The sequence below is a fragment of the Sciurus carolinensis genome, unplaced genomic scaffold, assembly GCF_902686445.1.
Source record: "Sciurus carolinensis unplaced genomic scaffold, mSciCar1.2, whole genome shotgun sequence".
NCBI classification, from domain to species: Eukaryota; Metazoa; Chordata; class Mammalia; order Rodentia; family Sciuridae; genus Sciurus; species Sciurus carolinensis.
In genome coordinates, this window is record NW_025920122.1 from 340,751 (window position 1) to 353,623 (window position 12,873).

General features: G+C 56.7%; 1 pseudogene; it reads right to left on the bottom strand.

Annotated features, from left to right (window-relative positions):
* LOC124973792 (probable RNA-binding protein 19) overlaps positions 1-12,873 on the bottom strand; it is a 956,910-nt pseudogene that overhangs the window by 19,592 nt on the left and 924,445 nt on the right.

Genomic DNA, 12,873 nt, shown 5'->3' on the forward strand with positions numbered 1-12,873 from the left:
CCTCCTGTCAGTCAGTGAGCAGACACCAGCCCCTCCAAGCTTCAGGACTGTCGGGACCCTCAACACTAACCTGAGCCTGGGGACAGAAGAGCATTCTAACAGGGTCCAGACACTGGTGCCGAGAAGACACTGCTCGCACCCCAGAGCAGGCCTGCGCCCAAGGCCCTCTTCAGACATGGCCATGACCAGCCCAGAAGCTCCTGGGAAGTCTGGGCCATGTCTGTTGTGGCCACCCTGGACAGCAGCGGCAGAGTTACAGACGTGGTCAGCATGGCATCTCCCCCCGTCCTCAGGGGGGTGCATGGGTGCCACCCTCACTGTTCAGGGCCAGAACCGTGGGTGCCACCCTACTGTTCAGGGTCAGAACCAGTCTGAAGGGAGGCAGCTGGCACAGTACCAGAGTGGACATGGGACAGGGACCCTGCCCACCATCACTGGCACGCATGGCCCACTCCCCAGAAGCAGCACCTCAGCGTGAGAACATGGAGAGCTTGGTGCCAGCAGGCAGGGAGCGGGCCCCACTCTGCCCTGGGGAAGCACCCTCTCCACATTTCCAGGGCCTGGCACTCCGCAGGGTGCATGGTCAGCAAGGCAGACAAGGTGCCTGCCTGAGAGGGCACCATCTAGTTCAAATGAAATCAGCCCAGCCAGATGGAGGTGGACTCCCAAGGACCCAAGGAGGCACTATGCCCGATGTGCCTGTCCCCTGCCTGTGCCTGAAGCAGGGAGGAAGAAGTCAGACCAGAGCTGTCTGCAAGCCTCCTGACCCCACCAATTTGTGTGCTTGAGAGGAGGGTTCAATTGGGTCCGAAATCATCCAGGTTCACTTGCAGCAGCGGAACTGAAAGCCACGGTGGCTGGCAGCTACAGGGCGATGGCTGCTTAAGGACACAGGAGGACCCCATGAGGGGAGAGGTCCAGGAGCACAAGCAGGGTGGAAAGAACCCCACCACAAAGCCGACCTGGGCAGCACCAAGGAAGGACTGGAAAGGTTCACGCCTTTCACCACCCACCTAGCAGATGGGGTGCGCTCTATCCACAGAGCGAAGGGATGGGTGCAACTTCCAGGTCAGTGGGTCACAAATGCCCTTGCAGACGGCCAGTCCTGAAGACCCACAGGCACGTGGACGTGAGCCACAGGCATGGAGGAAGTGACATTTCTAGCCAGCTGCTCCTCTGATGAGACACTCGACCCTATGCCTCCCTGAAGCCCGAACAGGCAAGGCCACAGATTCAAACTTTACAGGGGCGATCAGAGGCTCCGCTGCCCTGTTTTTTTTTTTTTTTTGCCATAAAACACTTTTTTTGTAAATATATGAGGACAATGGAGATGGTAGACAAGGGTTTATCTGTTTTTAAGAGGAAAATTCTCATTTTAGTAAACTGAGCAATTGGTAACCCTGTGTGTGATGGGCCGAGGGGTAGAATCTTAACACCTGGGTCAAACAACCCAGTCCGCAGGAGGCTCCTGAAGGTGTCCGTCTACAAGGTGTGGTTGTGGGTCCCTGGGGAGCTGCCCATCTCCTGGGGCAGCTGTGGGTACGAGGCGGGTCTCAGTTCTCAGGCACCCTGACAGGGGTGAGGTCCAGGAACATGCCAGGTCCTTCAGTCTGCACAACAGTCCTGACAAGGAACGCTTACCCTGCTCACATGCCCACTATGTGGGTCAGCCAGGGGGCTGGGACCGCCCAGGCTGGCGTGGTCCACCACTGCTCTTCCCTCTCCTGCCTGTGCAGTTGCTGGACACCAGGGGGCGCTGTGCCACATGCAAACAGTGCTCTCCTCACTGCTGTCAGCTCACCCCACCTATGGAGCAGGGACGCTTTACTGGCTTTTCTGAGTATGAAGAGTTCTAGATTTTCTTCCCTCACCCTCAGCTGCTACCTTACACTGCACTCACAACACTCTATTTGGTACCAGGGATTGAACCAGGGGTGCCTAACCACTGGGCAACACCCCCAGCCCTATTTTATATTTTAGAAACAGGGTCTCACTGAGTTGCTTAGTGCCTCATTAAGTTGCTGAGGCTGGCTCTGAACTCACAATCCTCCTGCCTCAGCCTCCCAAACTGCTGGGATGAGCGGTGTGCGCCACCGTGCCCGGCTCTGATGCTCTGTTTTTCAGGGATGTTTTACACACCTGTACAATTAGAGACCGAAGTCCATTGGTGTGCAAGATGAACAAAGTGTTAAACCAGTGACCTGATGAACACTTCTGTGCTGCCCTGCTCTCCTCCCACATAGACCTGTTCTTACCCATTTCTGGCTCCACCATGTTCTTTTCTGCAGATTTCGCTGGTGCCTCTTGGCGCTCTTTCCTCTTGGGGCTGTGCTGGAGAAGACGTCACTTGGAGCCCACTTGAGATACAGCACGATGTGGTGGAACTGCAGAGGCAGAAGTGCCAACCTGTGGGACTCCATCTCGGGACATGGCTGGAGAGGGACTCAGTCCCACGTGCACATGAAGAGCCCTAGGGTCAGAGGAGATGGGTGCTCCCCAGGGCAGAGGAGCCAGAAAGAGAAATGCGGCCCAGAGCCCCAAGATAAAAACACTCTGGCCCCTGGGCTGCGCCTCAGGCTGCAAAGGAGAGCCCACGCCTCTGCTGCCTTGCACTAGGGTAGAGTCAAAGTACCTCCTGCATTTATTCTAGTCAGAGGATGAAAGGGGGAGTGTGACAAGGGGAAGAACTGTTAGCAAGGTGCGGCTCCAGCAGGAAGTCAGTGCAGTCACCCAGAGAAGTGCTCTTGTTCCACACACACATTCAGAGGCAGTTTCTTAACTAAGGAGACACAGACGTTGCTAATGGCTGCCTCAGTAGAAGGTGCTGGGAGCTGCAGGGCAGGGTGGAAGGATACTTGTCAACTTGGGCCCTCTGGGACTTGTTTCAAAATTTACAATGCGAGGTTCACAAGTTAATTACAATCAGAAAAATAAAACATAAGCAGTCAGGGGCTGTGGGGCAAGCGTGTAATCCCAGCAGCTCTGGAGGCTGAGGCAGGAGGATCGCAAGTTGAAAGCCAGCCTCAGCAACTCAGGGAGGCCCTAAGCAGCTCAACGAGACCCTGTCACTGATAAAATATGAAAAAGGGCTGGGGATGTGGCTCAGTGATTAAATGTCCCTGGGTTCAATCCCCAGTGGAAAAAAAAAGAAAAAAGAAAACTCATGCTCGGGAGTCATACTGGGGAGCAGAGAGTTAGCTGTGCCACTTCTGAGCTGGGTGACTTTGGGTCACTGGGCCTCAGTTTCCCTATGTGCAGAAGAGGGATGCGGTCTTGCCAGGGCAGGTCCTTTGCCACCCTTCACCTGGTGATGGTTCCTTCCCACAGCAGCAGGAGGAAGGAAGAAGGGCGTCTGTGGTGCTGGCACCAGCACCTGTCTTGTGGGTCAGGAGCTCACTGACTGCCTGGCAACAGTGGGCAGGGCCCTAGCTGGGGATGACCACGGGGGGCAGCAGCTGTGGAGAAATGACCTCCACACCTGCAATGCCTGCCCTGAGGATCACTGGGGGACTGTGGTCTGCAAAGCATTAAGTCGCTGGACAAAGTACTCATGGTGGGTTAAATGGTGGCTCCCCAAGAGACAGCTATGCCTCCACCCCAGAATCTAAGGAGACGTCCCATGCAACTGTCACCAAGATCCCAAGGTGGGATGTCCTGTGTTATCTGGGTGGGCTGTAAACCCAAGAGAGATTTCGGATGAAGAAGGCCCAAATATGGGGCACAGGCGCGAGTGGGATGGTAGTGATTCAGGGAGCCGAGGGACACCAGGAGACCAATGGTGGCAGAGACAAGGACAGATCCTCCCCAGAGTTCTCGGAGGCGCTGGCCACACCCTGGACTTGGACACCTGCCTGCCAGCTCTGCCACAGGTGACTTTCTGTTGGTCTAAGCCAACATGTCGTGGGTATAGATATTCTTAAACAGCCCCACGTAGAGAACTGACTTTCAGCTTATCACAGGTACAGGACAGCAGAGAAGCAGACAGTGAAGGCTCAAGTTAAAGCAGGAAAGGAAGCCAGGGAAAGCAGGGGTGGGGCAGGGGGCAGGGCGGGGCGCTTTTTGCAGCTGTGCTGCGGGAGGGTGGAGCTCAGGCTGAGGGCCCTCCCACAAGCCAGCTCCCCTCTCCCCTAGGGCAGCCCTACCTTGGAGTAGGCCAGGTATCAGAAGGCCCTGTGTGCCTCCAGGGGCTCCAGGAACTCCACTATGATGGCAGCGACACCACGCTTGGGCAGCAGCACTTGGCCCAGGCTCCTGAAGTGGTTGAAGGTCTCCCGCATCTCAGCTGCCAGGGTGCCTGCGGGGAGGTTCTTGGCCATAATCACAGTCTTGCTTCACTCTGCTGTGGCCTGTGGAGCGCACAGGATTCGTGAGAACAGCAGCAGGGGTCCAGTCTGACACTAGCACTGTCTGGGGCCCCAGGGGCCAGGTGCCTGGGAAGCAGACCCAGGAGGCACCACCCTCTCCAGCAGGCCACGTGCTGGCTCCACAGTTGGGCAGCTCTGCTGAGGGGTCAGCTTCAAGCCCCCAACTGAGTCATGCAGACCCTGACAGTGAATGACCAGCCTGCTGGACCTCCCAGGTGCCCCAGCCGCTGTTCCACTGATCAGACTGGCATCTCAGTGTGGAACTGCAGGCCACCTGCTGCCACAGGCATGGAGAAGCCCAGGAGCAGCCTGTCCCTGCGAGGGGCAGTGGAGCACTGAGCCCTCAGGTATTGGTTCCAGTCACCACAGGGCCTGTCAACACATCCCCAGCCTCCCTGGAGCCCCGTCCCCAGCTCTGCAGCAGCCACTAGTTGGGGCCATCAGAGTCCGTGGGGAGGGCAGTGGGGACCCACCTGGCTGAAGGAGTCCAGGCTAACCCCATTGTGGAGGAGGAAGCGCTGCACCTCTTGGACCAGCTGGGTCTCCCCAGGGGCCACACGGACAGCCAAGCTGCCCTTGGTCTCCTGAGGGATGGAGGAAAGGAGGCCCATGGCCATCAGGTGGACCTGATCTGCTCTCTCCAGCCAGCAGCTAAGCAGACCCAGTGGAAGTGGGTTCAGTGGTGCCCCTCAACCAGCCACACCCACCTGACCCCCTTGGGCGCCCTCTCCAGTCACACATCCCCACACCTGCTTGGGCTCTTCCCTTCTCCACAGTGGGCAGGTCTGCAGCTCCTCCTGCAGCCCCTGGGGGCTTCTGCAGGGCTGACCCTGACCCCGACCCCTCACACCAAGCAGTCCTTGCTCTGTCACCTCCCCGACCAGCCCAGGCTCTCCTCTCTCCACCTGTCTCCACTAGGAGGCTCCAGAAGGCACCAGGAGGCTCTAGAAGTCAGGACCCTGTCCCAGCACTGCGAAGCCCTGGTGCTCGGAGCACTCGTGGCACCAGAGCCACTGCGACTGTCCCTTGTCCTTCCCTCCAACTCAGGCCAAGCTGCACTGCCCAGCATGGCATCTATGAGCCACTGGGCACCTGAGGCATGGCTGGTTCAAACCCACGTCCTGCTATACATGGAATTCAGTGGCCCGGGTGGGAATGAGGGAGGAGAAACACCCTGTGACTACGCTGGGTGCAGCGAAGCAACAATCCCTTAGACGAGTTAGCTGAAGAGGGCGTCTGTTAGAATTAATTTTCCTGCTTCTTTTAAAAACGTGGCCACAAGGCCATTCAGTTATACATGGGCTTGCCGTCCACCTCTACAGACAGGCTGGCATCCAGTGTCTTCAAGGGCAGAGGATCGTGGAGAAAGCAGTCAATGGGCAGAATCAAGGGACGTGCCTTGCCACATGGCTGAAATGTGCTCCTGCTTTTGCCCAAAAAGAACTCTGCAGTGGTCCAGCCCTGGACAGATGCGCCAAGAGGGTCTGTGGACACAAAGCTCGAAAGTCACGGGCCACTCACGTGGTCCAACACTTGGCTCTTGGTGGCAATGTACTTCTGTGTGATGGCTTCGGCCATGGCATTGGGCCCCATGAACAGCGTATTCCAGTTGTGGGAGCTGCGGGCAGGGGCAGAGCAGGACAGGCCATGCTGGGACCCATGGGCGCTCTCTCGCAGACACACAGCCTGTCATAAACCTCCCTGCCTTCCTAGCCCTCCTGCCACCTCGCCTGTCCTGAGTCGGCTCCCCACCCACAGGCAGTGGGGCTGACAGATCCAACCTCTGGCAGTGCCAGCAGTGGGCCTGTGCAGGGCCCAGCAGGTGGCAACCATCCACTCGTAGTGGACGCGATAGCTCAGAGTGTACGTGAGCTCAGCACCGCTCTCCCCATCTGCAGTGGGGAAGCCAGCTCGGAGGTGAGGATGAAACTCAAGCTATAGAGCAAAAGGGACCAGGTGGTTGGGAAAGGCAGAGAGGGCAGCAGAGCCTGGGTGGGGCTGGCAAGGACCTGGAGCTGCTGGCTTTGTCCTTGGACGCCGCCTTCTTCTTATAGGACGAGCCGGGGGTGTCGGCATCCTCACTGGCTTCCTTCCTGATGGTGGACGGCAGCATGTGCAGCATCCTGCCCTGCAGGGACAGGGGAGGAAGTGGGCAAGCTGCCCTCCCGCCCTCCAGCCCCACCCTCCAGTGGGGCCTCCTGTCTAGTGGGGCCTCCTGTCCTAAACAAGTTGGACCCAGGTCCAGATCTGCGTGGGGACAGGGACGGCAGACAGAGCAGACACACGGTTACTCTCGGTCCAGCTGGCGCTGGGGTCCCCGTGACAGCCATGCCAAGGGAAAGGTGATCCTCTGTGACACCCCACAGCCCCTGACACTGCACCACCAGGCCCTGCACAGGGAGATTGTGAGCAGCCGTGGGTGGGCCAGGTCTGGCCTGGAGCCCACAAGGTCCATACGCTGTGAATGAAGGTGCACTGGAGGGGAGGTGGCCTGGGCACATCGCAAGGTGACCCTGATGAGCAGAGCTCCCTGCATTCCACAGGGTCATCCCTTCTCTCTCACCAGGTTTGGCGACCCTGGCGGGCCTGTGAGCAACCTCACCTGGAACACCTGCCCATCCACTGTCATGTAGGCCTTCGACGCATGCTCAGGGAACATGAAGGTGACGAAGGCAAAGCCCTTGGGTTCCTTGGTCAGGCTGTTGATGGGGTAGTGGAGCTCTGACAGGGGACCTGAGGACAGGAGAGTGTCAGTCGCCTGGGTTGGAGCTGGGCCCAAGCTCAGGGAAAAGTGCTGGGCACTAAGAGTCAGCCACATGAACACAGAACAGCTGCGGTGCACTGGCCACGCCCACTCAGTCCGAGAGAAGGAGGGCGACTGCCAGCCACAAGGTCCACCTCCAGTTCAAGGGTGTCATTTCCCAGTCCCCTCGCGCCCACCCTAAGAAGCAAGGAGGAAGGTGCTGGGCTGCACCTGGCTCCAAGGCCTGTTGTACACAGCCTGTCCTGGGCAGTGGCCTCATCCACACAGGCCTCCTCCTCTCATCTGTGAATGTCACAACAGTTGCCACACACACAGTGGCCTCAAGGGTCCAAAAGTTAGTGTGAGGTCACTACCCAAGGCCTGCTGCAGTTAGTGCCACATAAGTGTTTGTGACACTGTCCCTCTCAGGGGACACTGTCTGCAGTGGTTCCACTCTGAACACCAGGTGTGGCCACATCCCAAATGGATACCTGCAGTCTATGGTCAAGCCCCCTCCCATCCATTCAGCACTGCCGTGTGGCCAGGGCACCAGCCTGTGGGAGGACCTGGGGAGCAGGACAGCGTGGATAGACCTTCAGGTCCCATCACCTGGCCTGCAAGCAGGTTCCACTTGGGATCTCTGAGCTGTCCTTGGCCCAAGCCACACTCACACAGCCTCGCTGATCCTCCACATCAGGCCAGTCTCCTGGGAGACAAGGGCGCTGGCAGCATCTCCAGAGCACAGAATCACCTGCACTGCGAGCCCATCTTCCTCCCCTCGACAAATGGCCCCTGTGACCAAGCTCAACTACAGGCCTGCAAGTTCCCAGTCCAAGAAGAAACAGCAGCAAAACCAAAGACAGCCCTGGCTGTTGCCTCTTCTCGGAAGCTGGGTTTGCTTGGGAAGACTTGAGAAAGAAAGCATTCCCAGGCAGGAGCACAGTGGGAGGGGAGGGCTGGGCGGCTGCTGAATTCCAACACCAGAAGCCAAGAAATCTCAGGAAAATGCCTCCATCGCTCCTGCTCTGCATTTGGACAGTGAGAGCTAAGGAATCAATTTCTGCTGGGCATGCTGGCTATGCCTGCGATCCCAGCGACTTGGAAGGCTGAGGCAGAAGGATCAAGGCCAGCCTCATGGACTTACCAAGACAGTCTCAAATTAAAAGATAAAAAAAACTTGGGATGTAGCTGGGTGGCAGAGCGACCCTGAGTTCAATGCCCAGCACCATTAAAAAAAACAAAGGAATCCAAGTTCAAGTACAGAAAGCAAAAATGCCACTGGATCTGCAGTGGGAACAGCAAGTCCTGTTTTCAGATGAGGAGACCAGCTGGAGTCACTGCCCAAGGTCTAAGAGCAAGTGGGAGGCAGATGGGGCGGACCCAGCCAAGTGGGAGCCAGGCACAGCAGGGGTGCATGGCCAGGAGCAGATCCCTACCATAGGAGGAGAAGAGCCCCTCCAGCTCCTCCTCGGTGCTGGCGTTGGGCAGGTTGCCCACAAAGAGCCTCCTGGAGTCAGCCAGGTCCTCCTCCTCCTCGTTCTTCCTGAGTGTCCGGCCTTGTCAGGGCTGCACACTGTTCTGCAGGGTCCCCTTGGCTGTGGGCACGTGCTTCTCCCTGAACACCTTGATGCAGCGTCCACCTGCAGGAGGAGAGAGTCAGGGCTCTGGGGAGCCTGGGACTTGACACACCTGGCTGGGGACCCAGGCTCTGGCTGCAGGCTGCCAGATGCTCCAGCTGGGGAAAGCGATGGGCCCGGCAGCAGGCTCTGTAGCGGGGCAGCAGCCTGAGCCCCTGGGACCTCACCCGGCCTGCCAGCATGGCCTCGTCCCTTGGAGTCTGCTCCCACTGTCCCAGGCCAAGAGACAGGTCCTCTGAACTCTGAGCCTACTCTGGCACTGCTGGCGGCTCTGCCTTGGAAAGGTCTCATGTGACAGCTGGACCCTGAACAATCACCTGCTGGTGAGCAGGTTGCAAAAACCACCCTATGTGCCTAACAAGGCCACAGGGATGGCCTGCCTCCACCCTCACTGCCAGAGGTTGATGGAAACCTTCCACTGACCTGACAGCAGGACTCCCGGGGACCCCGTCTACACTGACACAATGCATCTCCAGGAGCTTTGCTTTTCTGTTCTTACTGATGACTATAAATCAACACATTAAGTCTAAATAATAAAAGGAAGGTTGCAAAGAATTTTCTTGCGTTCAGATTCTGGTGTGCTCAGGGGATCCACCTGTGGGGCAAAGCTCAGCACCAGCTCGGCAAAGGCTTGGATGCTCCTAATTCTGCCTGACACTTCTATGTTGTCCTTCAAAAGGCATGAAAATGTTTATTGCCAAATGTGAAACATGTATGCCACTTTGGCAAGTGAAAAAACTGAACTTGCAGTTTCAATTTTGTTTTTAATAATTATGAATAAATTCAAGCATCTGTACAGGCCACCTGAATTCTTTTTCTTCAAAAACCTCTTGTCCTTTCTCCATTTTTCTGTTGGGCAGGTCATATATCCTTCATAAGAATCTGTGTAAATTAGAGAAATTGTCGCCTCTTACCTGCTGTTCAGGCTATGGATTCTGCAGTCCACCTTCTGACCCCGTGGCAGCTGTGGCCTTACAGGGTTTCTGACTGGTAGGCAAACAACACGTCCATTTTCTGTTTTTCCATCAAAGTTTGCAAATTCCTTAGAAAGAAATTTGTTCAGCTCAAATCCTTGATGTTTCTGAAACTTTTCTCATTATGAGGAGTATTTTTCCCTAAAAAAATGTTAACTAGGATGGGTGTGGTGCACGCCACTTTTCCCAGCAGCTTGGGAGGCTGAGGCAGGAGGATCATGAATTCAAACCCAGCCTCAGCAACTTAGTGAGATCCTAAGCCACTGAATGAGACCTTGTCTCAAAATAAAACATAAAAAGGGCTGGGGATGTGGCTCAGTGGTTATATACCCTGAGGTTCGATCCTGGGTACCAAATTTAAAACAAACAAACAAACAAAAAAAACAAAACCCAACTGACCTCGATCTCAAGGAACTGCTTCAGTATTTCTAATAGCAAAAAATTTTAACTCCCATTTCCCCATTTAGGAGACCAGGAAAGTGTATCAAAGTGTCCCCGAGCATGGAAGAACATGCAAGAAGGAAAATGGCGGTGTCGCAAGCCAGTCCTCACAGAGGGATGTGGAAAAAGCAAACCAACGGCAGAGGTCAGCATCAGTGCACAAAGAAAGAAGGTTTGTCCCCTTAAGAAGGTTTGTCCCAAATGTCAGGGATTGTCACTGGGTGGGACCCAGGAATTGGGGCGGGACAGCCCAGTGTGCCGAGGACAGTGGGCACCTGCGGATCACCTCCTGTCGTCGGACCTGCAGCGATCACACCTGCATCCTGGCACTCCCTCTGGCTACATCTGCTCACAGTCACTCACACGGCCATCCCGGTTATAGGTGACTTTCATTCTTTTTATTTAGCTGTGTCTTCTAGGATCTCATATGGGGAACCTCTATGGCTGTCACGAGGCGGGCGTGAGAACAGGGTCCTCTGCTAAGGCAGCTCTAGGGCCAGTTAGCTGCAGCCATGGTGCCAGCTGGACTGTGGCCTGTTTCTGAAGACAGCAACACCTCCACACTCACAAGCACCTATAGCAGCCACCCGCTGCAAAATGGGGAAGGACTCTCCACAGGGACCGTCTGACCACAGGCCAGCCCTGCTGTAGGTGAGGGAGCAGAACAGGCCTCCTCCTGCTCGAGGCAGCCATCGCAGTCCCTCCTTGGTGATGCCCAAGATGCCATCGGTCAGCCTTTTTGGTCTGTGACTCCTTCCAGCTCTCAACCTGAGTGGCCCCCTCCTCGCCCTGTCCTGAGAGCACATACCTCTGTGACACTGAACGGGGCTCTCCGCAGCCTCACGGTGTGGGAGGTGGTGGGCTCCTTCTCGTTCGCTGCTTTCTCTGAGAACAAAGAGAAAAGGCCACAGTGGGTTCCCTGAGGTGGTGGGAGCAGGGGACAGACCAGGACGTCGCAGCTCCAGGAGCAGCTGCAGCCAGGGTGGCAGGAAGTGCTGGCGCCTGTGCTTGCCAGACTAAGGGTTTGGCCAGTGCAGAGGCAGTGGATGCAGGGTCCCCATTTGCCTCTGAAGTGAGAGCTGCAGCCAGGTCAGCACACCATGGACAGGTGAGCAGGCCACTGGCCAGCAGAGGGCCAGGGCAGCGGTAGGAGCTGAGGCACCTACCTTGCAGCCACTGATTTCAGCTGGCTCCATGCTACATGCAGAGGCCAGCCTCCTACTGAGCCTCTAATTCCACATGGATTCTGAATTCGGCACCTTTTCCTATAATTCTGGACTCCAGATAGCTCTGCACAACCTAAGTTTTTGATAGATCCTTCGGTGCTAAAACTTGCCCAGCTAGCACTCACTCCCCAGCAGAGACTGCCATGAGCCAAAGGATGTCTTCTGCAGACGAGGATCAGAGAGGCCTGTGGGCTGAAGCATCCCCCCAGGCTCAGCAGCCCCCAAGGGTCAGAGCTGAGACTGGGCCTTGAACTCCCAGACTCCCTGCAGGGCACGGTAACTAGGAAGGAGGGAGGAGGAAGAGGAAAGAGAAGAGGAGGCAGAGGGAGCCCCTTCCTCTCATTGGGAAGCAAAAGACTGGTTGCTTCCAACTCAAGAATGGGGACACACACATGTCCAAGTGCCCTGTGTCTGGAGCAGAGGACTCCCCATTGGGGGACAAGGTAGCCATCCTCAAGGGTCGTGTCCACCTGTATACTCTCAACTTCAAAGCCTGGAAGACCTGGGCTGGGGCCTGACCCCATCATGGGAGCCTGTCACTTCCCTTCTCCGGGCCTCAGTTTCCTCACCTATGAAATGGAAGAAGAATGGCCCCAGAGACTGTGAGGACATTCCGTGATGGCGGGTTCGTCACCAGGCACATCGTCAGGGCTTGACTAAACTCACATATCAACGACGGCCTGTTCAAGTCCATCTGCCTTGTTACTGAACACCATGTGCAACACGGTCACCACCCTCACTCCTCCCAGAGCCCTGACAGGTGGCAGGCGGCTCCTCCAGCTATGGCAGGCAGTGAGCTCAGAGGGGGCAGTCTTTCCTCCACGTGGCACCCCAGTAATGGGGCCGCAGGACCACGTGGACATGCACAGAACCCCTCCCTGTCCCCCAGAGGCACACACCTAGGCTCTGGGCTCCTGTGGCCTCCTATTCCCAGGCAGGGCCCCTGTGCTCCCTCGCACCTGCTGGGTCTCGGTGGCAGAGGACTCCTCTACCTCACTCCCTTCATCACAGTTCACTGCTTCATCCTCACTCTCCTCCTCTGAGGACGACTTGGCGGCCACCATCTTGGACTTCAGGTACTCCATGTCTGAAAGTCCCTTTTGTGCAGCCGTATTTGGCTCAAGGCCTTGTTCTGCTGAGAGGGCCGGGGTGGAGGAGGGTCACCTTCCTGGGCAACCAGAGACCTGGGAAACATAGGGCTGAAAGCCTGGAGGGTGGCTGAGGTGCCACAACCACCATGACCAGGCCCTCATGTCCAGAGGCCCCAGGAAACCCTGTGATGGGCAGCTCTGTATGATCGTGCCACACACCCAGGGCACCACGGCTTCTGCCACAGCCTGGTTTTCTCCTGGACGGCCCTCTGCAGTCACTGCTGACCCTCCTAGCTGGGTTACGTCCAGGCACATAACGTGTTAGAGAAGGCGTAGGTACGACCAAGGCCTTACTACAGAGGAATGCACTATGGCGTCTGTCACCACAGAGGGCTGC